The 10,180-nt window shown below is 49.5% G+C and overlaps 2 long non-coding RNA genes across 2 annotated transcripts; one reads left to right on the top strand and one right to left on the bottom strand.

Annotated features, from left to right (window-relative positions):
• Positions 1-1,696: 1,696 nt before the first annotated feature.
• On the bottom strand, positions 1,697-6,792 carry LOC125910803 (uncharacterized). The gene is made up of 3 exons (XR_007454175.1): positions 6,709-6,792; positions 3,120-3,200; positions 1,697-2,085 (listed from the first exon to the last, which is right to left on the bottom strand). It is a non-coding gene; the product is annotated as an uncharacterized LOC125910803 (long non-coding RNA).
• A 94-nt stretch (positions 6,793-6,886) lies between these two features.
• Positions 6,887-9,576, top strand: LOC125910802 (uncharacterized). Its single transcript, XR_007454174.1, has 3 exons — positions 6,887-6,970; positions 7,185-7,325; positions 8,851-9,576. It is a non-coding gene; the product is annotated as an uncharacterized LOC125910802 (long non-coding RNA).
• The last annotated feature ends 604 nt before the right edge of the window (positions 9,577-10,180 follow it).

The raw sequence follows: 10,180 nt of genomic DNA, 5'->3' as shown, positions 1-10,180 counted from the left end.
CCCCCAGGAAGTTCTCTGATGCCTGCCTCTTCCATATCTCACCGAGGCGTGCCTTGCGAGCCCACGCAAAGTGAGATGTCCGCCGGGTCCAATACCTATAGAACCGCGTTTACTGCTTATCACCCAGAAACAACTTGTACCTCCACGTAAAGCTGTCTGTCTGCTACTCAGAGGAAAGCCATGTTACTTGGGCCCGACAGCCACATCCTAGGCCTTGAACTTCCTGTCGTGTGTGCTAGAATTCACAGCAATCTCCCTCTCCCTGCTCCTATACTGCAAGGCCTAACAATTTTCCATTCGTGTCCACTGCGCTGCTTTCCTTGGGCAGGTCTGGTCATGGCCAACGACAGACACACAGGCGTAAGGTTACATTCTGTTGTAAAAAATTGAGGAGTGCAGGGGTGCCTGGGTGGCTCAGTCGGTTGAGTGCCCCTCCCCCCTCACAGTTTCTCTCTCAAACATAAATAAATATTTTTTTAATCTTTTTTTAATTGAGGAATGCAATTTGTATTCTTACCCAGAGGACCACCCCAGCTTCATGTAGAAGTATTTATGGATGGTCACAACCAAAACTGTGTTCTAAAAAGAAGCTCTGATAGAGACAGAAAGCAGATCAGTGATTGTGGGGTTTGGGTGGGAGAGAGAGACAGACTACAGGTGACAATGAAGGAGCTTTTAGGGGGTCCATGGAAACGTCTGAAGGCTGGATAGTGGTGGTGGTTGCACAGGTCCATAACTTTGCTAAAAATCCTGGACCATACAAATACGACGGGTGCATTTTATGGTGCGTAACTTACCCAGGAGAGAAGAAAGAACAGCGGCTTTGGGTTTGCTTGAACAGATGGCGAGCACTCGAGTGAAAGCCCAGCGTTTAGGACCACAGAGTACAGAAGATTGGGGCCCGGAAAATGTTAGGGGCAGGAGTAAATACTCGGGATCTCAGCGTTCAAACATCCAACCTTGAGTCATCTGCCTCCGGATATGTCCCCTCGGAGAGATGACAATCGTGATAGGAATAATGGCTCTGGCAGCAATGGCTGGTTCCCCCTGCCCCTCTGTCCACAGAGAGGGAGGGTTTTGAGTTCCTGGTCCAGAAGCGAACTGACTTCAGCAGAGTCAGAGATTAATAATACTAAGAGCCATAGCTTCTTCCAGGAATCCTTTAAAATCCATTTGAATATTTAAATAAATTCTCCACTGTAAGAGTTGTCACATCCAAAGAGAAATGTCAGGGTAAGACATTCTCAGTGCCACAATTACTAAGATTTGAAAAGGGTGTCACAGTAAAAAAAAAAAAAAGACACCCTTAGTGTCTGTGCCTCCCCAACAACATCTGTCCACCTCCCTCTGTGTGTGTGTGTGTGTGTGTGTGTGTGTGTGTGTGTCTGCCTGTCTGTCTGTCTGTCTCCACCTCCACCCACTCCCTCCATCCCCTGCCCTTGGCCACCACCCGTTCCCTCACCTGGTTCAGGACTGAGGGAATAACAGTGTTAGCACCAAGCACCCTGCCGGCAGGAAGGAGACCCTGAGCCTCTTCTACCTGCCCCTCCCGCCCCTCCCCCCCAGGGATTTTTAATGACCTGCACCTGCGGCACGATCCAGGCCTCAGCTGAAAACATCCAGAGATCAGAGTTGCTTGCTATTGAGTATTGGCTTCTGCCAACCAAGCTGTGTCAGCTAGCACACCCCACACCGGTTTCTGAGTAAACCAGATGCTAGTTTATTAACTGACAGTGAACAATACACGTTCTTTGCGAAGGCACTGCCTCCTTCCCATCGATGACCCAGAGTGTCCTTTCCCGGCGTACCCGGGGACTACCAGGGGCCACGGACCGTGGCTCTCCGCCTCCGCATCCCTGGAACACAGCTGGCGCTTGATAAACATTTGCCAGACGGAGCCGCATCCTGCCAGGGATGAGACTTGTTTATCTGTAGCCATTTTTGGTCAAACGGGAGCTGGTGATGTTTCACTCAACAGACTCTCTCGGTCGAATGCTGCTTCTAACCCACGAGGATGCGCGCAAACACCGTGCGGCAAGATTTACGGAGTGGCCGTCTCGTCCGGTGTTTCCCCGACACCGGGGACTTCGGGAGAAAGACATTCATCTCAGGAGATTTGCCTTGCAAGACAGCACTCCACTTCATTTTGCATTTCCCCTTTTCCTTTATGTTTGAAACGAATGCTATAAAAGGCCCCGCTACGCCGCAGGTAATAATAGCACACAGCCGGAGACCATCCACTGCCCATCCCTGAGATAGATTCTTCGGGGAAAGAACAACGGTGTTGTCATTTACCGAGTTGTATGGGAAGCAGGGATCGGAACTGAAGACATAAAAAGACTTGTGAGTCAGTGGAGTCCAATTTAGCCGTGGTAGTAGTGTGAGGCCTATTATTAGGTCCATTTTCAGGGGAAACTGTATTGTTAGGGAAGGAAGAGTTCTGTGCATTTTTCAGGTCCCTGGTGATAGGGACCTCTTTTTAGGCCCTAAAACCCTTCTCCTCTGCTCTCCCCTCCCAAGTCCCCTGCTGATCCAGACATCCCTAAAGGTCCCCAAGCCCTCCTGCCAGCACTGTCCACCCCGGGTCGGCCAGGAAGAGTTTCTGGGGTGGGGTTGTTGACGAGGCCGTGCTCAGAGCCTCGGGCTACCGTGACACTCCCCACACTCTCGGCCGCCAGCGTGCCCGGGACTCTGCCCTTGACCTCTCCTCATCCTCCACACTCTTCGCACGAGTTGTGACTGTTCCTGTGGATTCCACTACCACCTGCGCGCTGGAGCCCCTGCCCCAACACGTATGCCGTCCACGAATTCTCTTCCCGCATCCCAGGTGCCTCTCCCTCCGGCCGCGCGCTCCGTCCAACCCAGCAAACGTTTAGTGCCTAGGTTGGCAGGCGTCTCCTGTAGTTACTGAGGAGACAGGGCTTCTATTCTATTTAAATAAATGTTCCTCTATTTAATATGCAGGGTTCTTAGCTTACTATCCAGTAACTGTTGGAATCCCCGAAGCCCTCATTATCAGCCACTGGTCTTCTCTTCATCCCCGAGATTATTCATTAATACGGTTTCTGTTTCGTAGAGATAATTTTTCAAATATTCATACCTGGTGCCAAGTGTCTTACCTGTCTCATTTGGTGCATGGACTTAGATGTTCCTCTAGCTCCTTAAAAGAAACATCTGATGTGGCTTTAGTTCCTGGATCTCTAAGATGCAGAAGTGAAAGCAGAGATAAGTTAGTAAGTTACAGTGTTTCAATGCAATACAGTTTTAAAGTTTATTTATTTTGGGGGGGGGGGAGAGGACAAGTGGGGGAGGGGCAGAGAGCCAAGAAAGGAGAGAATCTCAACCAGCCTCAGCTCAGTGTAGAGCCTGATGTGGGGCTCAAACCTACGAACCATGAGATCGTGACCTGAGCCAAAATCAAGAGTTGGATGCTTAAATGACTGAGCCACCCAGGCACCCCAATGCAATTCAGTTTTTTATTAAGTTTATTTATTTGAGAGAGACAGAGAGAGAGAGAGAGAGCGCAAGTGAGACAGGGGCAGAGAAAGAGAGAGAGAGAATCCCAAGCAGGCTCTGTGCTCTCAGCATAGAGCCCAATGTGGGGCCCCGTCCCAGGTACCTCAAGACCACGACCTGGGCTGTAATCAGCGTTGGACACCCAACTGACTGAGCCACCCAGGCACCTCCCAATACAATTCAGTTTTAAGCAGCTATTAAAAATGCTTACAGGGGCGCCTGAGTGGCTCAGTCGGTTGAGCTTCCGACTTCAGCTCAGGTCATGACCTCACCATCTGTGAGTTCAAGCCCCACGTCGGGCTCTGTTTCTCTCTGTCTCAAACCCTCCCCCGTTCATGCTCTGTTTCTCTCTGTCTCAAAAATAAGCATTAACAAAAAATTTTTTTAAATGCTTACAAACAACTCTGGGTAAATTTCTGCTTCTGCATGCACTTCTCAATTTCCCCAAGAAGTCCTTTCTTTTCTAATCAGGAAAGAAGGGAGGACACAGGTGACATGATCAATTATGTCCTAGAGGCTAAGATGGCCAGCAATTCCCTGCCACCTTCACCAGCAACACCTGGCAGATCCCCTGGAGAACCCGCCAGGTTAGCTGCCTTTGCCCTTCCGAGGGCCCATCTGCGAAGATAGCTCCGATGATGGTCGGCCTCGAGGCAGAAGCCTCTGGTTTGTCTTTATTGCCCCCTTATCAAAAGAAAGTGCTTTTTAGACTCTGAGCTGGCTGGGAAAAGAGTTTCCAGAACCCCGAAGCACTTACCGCAGGGTGTGAAGCAGCCTGACCGTGTGGAGTACTACGCAGCTGGGAAAAAGGGAAGGAGCTGTTTGTGTTCTGTTACAGAATGAACCCAAGGTAAGTGATGGGGGAAAGGCCAGCTGCAAAGCGGTGTGTACAAAATGGTACCATTCTGGTGAACCAGGGGGGAGGGGAGGTTTAACCTCTGGAAGGGTGTGTGGGAAACAGATGCCTCTGGAGAGGAAGCCGTGTGTGCCACTGGGGCAGAGAGGTCGAAGGGAAGCTTTTCACTGCAAACTCTTGTGTACTTTCTGAATTTTATTTTTTTAAGTGTATTTATTCTGAGAGAGAGAGAGACAGAGACAGTGTGAGCAGGTGAGCGGCAGAAAGAGAGGGAGAGAGAGAGAATCCCAAGCAGTCTCCGAGCTGTTAGTGCAGAGCCCAATGTGGGGCTTGATCCCAGCACCCTGGGATCATGACCTGAGCTGAAATCAAGAGTCAGTCAGTTGCTCAACCGACTGAGCCACCCAGGGGCCCCTACACTTTTTTTTTTTTTTGAGCTATAATTGACATAATGCATACTATAAAATGGTTAAAATGGTGAATTTTACATTAAATGAATTTTACCATACTTATAGATATATAATTATATATATTATATGTAATTATATTTTTGAATGAGTGAACGAATGAATAAAATGTCTTTTATATTTACAGACTTACATTAGATGACCTCTCTGTGTAATGAGATGTCTCAGCCGTTTTTTTTTTTAATGTTTATTTGCTTTTAAGAGAGAAAGAGAGTGCCATGCAAGTGGGGGAGGGGCAGAGGGAGAGAGGGACACAGCAGATGTGAAGCAGGCAGCTCCATGAGGGGCTCAAACTCATGAACCCTGAGATCATGACCTGAGCCGAAGTCTGATGCTTAACTGACTGAGCCACCCAGGTGCCCATGCAGTTTTATTTTTTTTATGTTTATTTATTTATTTTGAGAGAGAGAGAGAGAGAGAGAGAGCAAGCAGGCTCCACACTGTCAGCATAGAGCCCAACATGGGGCTTGATCTCACGGATCGTGAGATCATGATCTGAGCCAAAATCAAGAGTTGGATGCTCAACTGTCTGAGCCACCCAGGCGCCCCTTAAAAAAGTTAAAAAAAATTTTTTTTTAACATTTATTCATTTTTGAGAGTGAGAGAGACAGAGCATGAGTGGGGGAGGGGCAGAGAGAGAGGGAGACACAGAATCCGAAGCAGGCTCCAGGCTCTGAGCTGTCAGCACATAGCCTGATGCGGGCTCGAACCCACGGACTGCGAGATCATGACCTGAGCCGAAGTCGGACGCTCAACCGACTGAGCCACCCAGGCACCCCCGCTTAAAAAAGGTTTTTTAAGCAATCTCTACCCCAAATTTGGGCTCAAACCCATGACCCAAGATCAGGAGTCTCAAGCTCCACCTGCTGAGCCAGCCGGGTGCCCCGGCTTTGCGGAGGTTTTAACGAGAAATTCCAAACACATACCAAAGCAGAACGGTGGAGTGAGCCCCACTCACCCCCCAGCTTGAGCAATTAGCAACTCATGGCCAGTCCAACTCCATGTCTACACTGACCCTCTTCTCTGCATCCCTAGATTGTTTGAAGCCGGTTGCAGCTGTTGGCATCTCTAACAGCCAAGGATTCCTTCTCAAAAACTTACTTACAACGCATCAGCATGTCTAAAAAATCAGGCTATTCCTTAGTATCATCAAAGGGCAGTGTTGAAATTTCCCAGATTGCCTCACAAGTATCCTTTCTAGAGTTGCCTCGTTGCGTTGCGTGGTTTTAAAGAGACCAAGCTGCTTTTGCCAGGACCGACCTGGTGAGCTCATTCTCAGCCATAATGAGGTTTGAGGAAGTCCACGTCTCTTCTCTGAAGTCGCACAGGATGCTATTCCCGCTCAGATGTTTTCTGGAGGGTTGCTGAGGAACCGGTGTGCCTGCGTGGCCCACGTCACTGTGCCACAGTGGCTGTCCGTCCTGCAACGCCAGTGGGGTGACTGAAATCCTAATTTGAGGGGTGCCTGGGCGGCTCAGTGGGTTAAGCGTCCGACTCTTGGTTTCAGCTCCAGTTTTGATCTCACGGTTTCGTGAGTTCGAGCCCCGCATCAGGCTCTGCACTAATGGTGCAGAAACTGCTTGGGATTCTCTCTCCCTCCCTCTCTCTCAAAATAAATCAATTAAAAAAAAAAAAAGAAAGAAAGAAAAAGAAAGGCTAATTTGAGAGCCCCAGCGTAGTGCTGGAACTCACCAGCAAGACCTCTCCAGTCTCCCTCTCGGTTATTACACAGCGGCCGCCCCGCTCCTCATCTGGGGGGTTTCCAGCCCCCAGCGGACACTGAAAGCAAGAACCCATATATACCGTGTGCTTTCTGCTAACGCCTAATGTATACACCGGGCCCCGCAGGAGGTGAAAGCGGTAACTCACGGTAAAACAGAGTGATTGCGACAGGACTGAAACACAGGTTATGTGACTGTGCCCTCTCTCTGTCGTAGTGCTTCCTCCTGGGAGGATGTGAGGTGATAAAGCGCCACGTGAGGAGGTGACATGAGGGCACTGGAGCGGGCACGTGACTAACGTGGCGTTAGGCTGCGAGTGACCCTCTGAGGAGGCGTCAGGAGGACGACCATCCGCGCCGGGAAACCCGCGTCGGCTGTAGGTGACTGAACCCACAGCAAGTGAATTGTGGGTAAGGGCGGCGGGGGTGGTGGTGGCAAGTGAATTGTGGGTAAGGGCCGAGGTGGGGTGGGGATGGCAAGTGAATTGTGGGTAAGGACCAGGGTTGGAGAAGGGGGGCAAGTGAGTTGTGGGTAAGGGGTGGGGGTGGGGGGCAAGTGAATTGTGGGTAAGGGCCCGGTTGGGGGCGAGCTGCTCTATCTCCATATTTCCCTGTCTTTGCTTAGTGCCACTCTGGATGGCCCTGTCCTCCTGTGACTCCTCAGTGACCTTCACCCCCCTGTGTGGCCAGAGAGCTCTCCAGGTCATCAGCCTCCTGAGAGCGGGGTGATGGATACAGCTGGTGCCGTCCTAAAAGACATTTTGAGGTTTGACACTTTTCTTTTTTCTCCTCTACGTTTTTTCTCTTTTTTGTGTGTGTTTGTAATGCATGTATTGACCCGTGTAAGTACATATTTCTATACGCCCTGTCTCAAGGTTGACTTGATTCTTTTCCTCTTTTTGCACATTTTAGGGATCCTTCCCCTCCCATCCCAGGCCCTGTGGTCCTGGCCTGTACGTCTGTATTGCGTCTCAGATGCTCTGGGTTTTTAGCTACAACTCCTCTTCAGTTAATTCTCACCCTTGCGTTTGCCCCTCTGTCCTGGTGTGCCGCCCCTTCCGAAGTGACCACTAGTTTATCTGCGGGACCATCGAGCCCAGAAGTGGGCAAGAGGATCTCCCCTCAGGAGACTGGCTCTGTGGCTTGACAGTAATAGCTCAGGCTTTGTCTGTTCCTCGCCACCACCTTCAAGAACCAGTGCTGCCCCTTTTACAGACGGCAAAGTTGAGGCATAAGGAAGTTAGTTAACACGCCTGAGGCTGGTAAGTGGGGAAGCCCAGGTAAGACCCCAGCCAGCCCACTCACTTTACTGTGCTCTATTGCTTAACCCCAAGAAGTGAATTTTGTGGTTACAGAGAGGGATGCAATAGAGGGAGGAGATATTCACCAGAGAGCGAACAAAATAGCAAGGGCTTATTTCTTATAAGTCACCTTGGCCCTGGGTAATAGCATCCTCTATTTCAGTATTTGCCAAAACGTGGCCTCTGGAAAACTTACTTAAGGTTTCATTGTTAATAAATCAATTTTATTTAGAAAATACAGTCCATTGCATTTATGTCTTGGGAGTTTCCTGTCTATACTGACATATTAAAGCTTCCTTAAAAAAAAAAAAAAAAGGACTAGTAAAGAAATCTATTTCACTCAGTTTAGTCCAAACCTGTGGAGAACGGAAACTTCTCCTGCATCACACCTGTTGACGTTCCACGGAAACACCGAAACGCCGCTTTGTGTAAACTTTCTGGAGTGAAGATAAACACAAAATTTCTGAAATAGCTTCCTTGTAACTTGTTTACATTTTTTTAACATTTATTCATTTATGAGTGGGTAGCAGAGGGGCAGAGAGAGGGAAAATTTGTTGTAATGAAAACAAAACCTTCTGGGCTTCATTAACAGGAAGACACCTCTGAATTTCTAGCCTGTTGTGCCCTAACCCGCTCTGACTCACTGTACCCAGGAGTGGTTGTGGGAGAGGGTGGTCCTGTCTCTGTGATGCTCGTGGGCCAGGAGGCCCACCGGAGCCACTCCAATGTGAAGGAGCCTCCCAGGCTTGGTCCGGCGGGCGTGTGTCAGGAGGGCCCCGAGGTGAAATTTCAGCTGTGACGATATGGTTGGTGTCCAATGTCTCCCTCTGTAAACACTGACCTCAGATTTGGTAGATACGAGCTTTCCGACTTCTTTCCATGCGATGACCCAGCTGGAGCTAAAGGTGGACTGTGATGTCACCAGCTGTCTATAGTCAGTCCCTAATTAACACCTGGCCATGACCACCTGGCTCTTTTGTTCTAAATTAGGACTAGGTCTCATTGTCCTCCCTCAACTATGGGGAACCAAGCCAGAGGACGGAGCTGCCAGAACTCGGGATCGTGCAAGGCCTCGGCACAGAGGAAGAAATGAGAGGTGGCGTATGGGCCCTGCGTATAGGATGTCGGAAGAGGAAGGCCCGAGCGTTTAGAAGCACCAGGCCCACGGGAGTCTTGGGGACTAGCAGCCCTGGGAAGGTTCTGGAAAGCAGCCTACAGCTCTGAATAGCTCTTGGGAGCATAAAGTAAGTCTGGCTGGGAGCCTTTACCTTCACAGCCCCAGGCGGCTAGGCTGGCCCCACCTTGCTGATGAAATATTCTAGTTCATTCTTCCCAAATTTGTCTTTCATAAGAATCATGCCAGGCACTATTAAATATGCAGATTCCCAGACCCCACCCCAGAAGTACGATTCGATCTCTTTAATGGATGCTCTGAGTGATCTCTGTGATGAGCCAAGTTTGGGGAAACACTCTTTTCTTTGTTCAAGGAGTCTCAGGAATAATGGGCTTGTCCATCCCTCCAGGTGCTTTTGTTGGCTGTCTCAGAAGAGAGGACAGGGTCTTTCCTCCTCCTCCTCATCTTCTTCGGAGGTCTTGGACACATAGACCGTTGGCCAGGGCCAGGTCATAGCTTAATGTAGGGACTCATCTAGAATAAACTTCTATGTGTTTTCTACCTCTTTGGGAGTCAGTCTTCCCCTTCTTGTCTTAGTAAGAAGTAATTTTACTTATTAAAATTTTTTTAAAAAAATTTTTTAACGTTTATTTATTATTGAGAGAGAGAGAGACAGAGCATGAGCAGGGGAGGGGCAGAGAGAGGAAGAGACCCAGAATCCCAAGCAGGCTCCAGGCTCCCAGCTGTCAGCACAGAGCCCGACGTGGGGCTCGAACTCACAAACTGCAAGATCATGACCTGAGCTGAAGTTAGATGCTTAACTGACTGAACCACCCAGGCGCCCCATATTTATTAAAAATTTTTTTAAATTTATTTATGAGAGAGAGAGCAAGCCGGGGAGGGGCAGAGAGGTGGGGGGGGGGCAGAGAATCCCAAGCAGGCTCCATGCTGTTAGGTCAGAGCCCAATGTGGGACTCAAACTCACAGACCTCGAGACCATGACCTGAGTTGAAACAAGAGTCGGACACTTAATCGACTGAGCCATCCAGGTGCCCCAAGAAGTAATTTTAGAAGAGGTGGTTTGGGGCACCTGGGTGGCTCGGTCAGTCAAGCACGTGACTTCAGCTCAGGTCATGATCCCACAGTTCGTGAGTTCAAGCCCTGCATCGGGCTTCGTGCTGACAGCTCAGAGCCCGGAGCCTGCTT

This window comes from Panthera uncia (genome assembly GCF_023721935.1).
Source record: "Panthera uncia isolate 11264 chromosome B3 unlocalized genomic scaffold, Puncia_PCG_1.0 HiC_scaffold_2, whole genome shotgun sequence".
Classification (NCBI taxonomy): Eukaryota; Metazoa; Chordata; class Mammalia; order Carnivora; family Felidae; genus Panthera; species Panthera uncia.
Note: the sequence above shows the minus strand (reverse complement) of the source record. Positions and strands in the feature narration are given on the sequence as shown.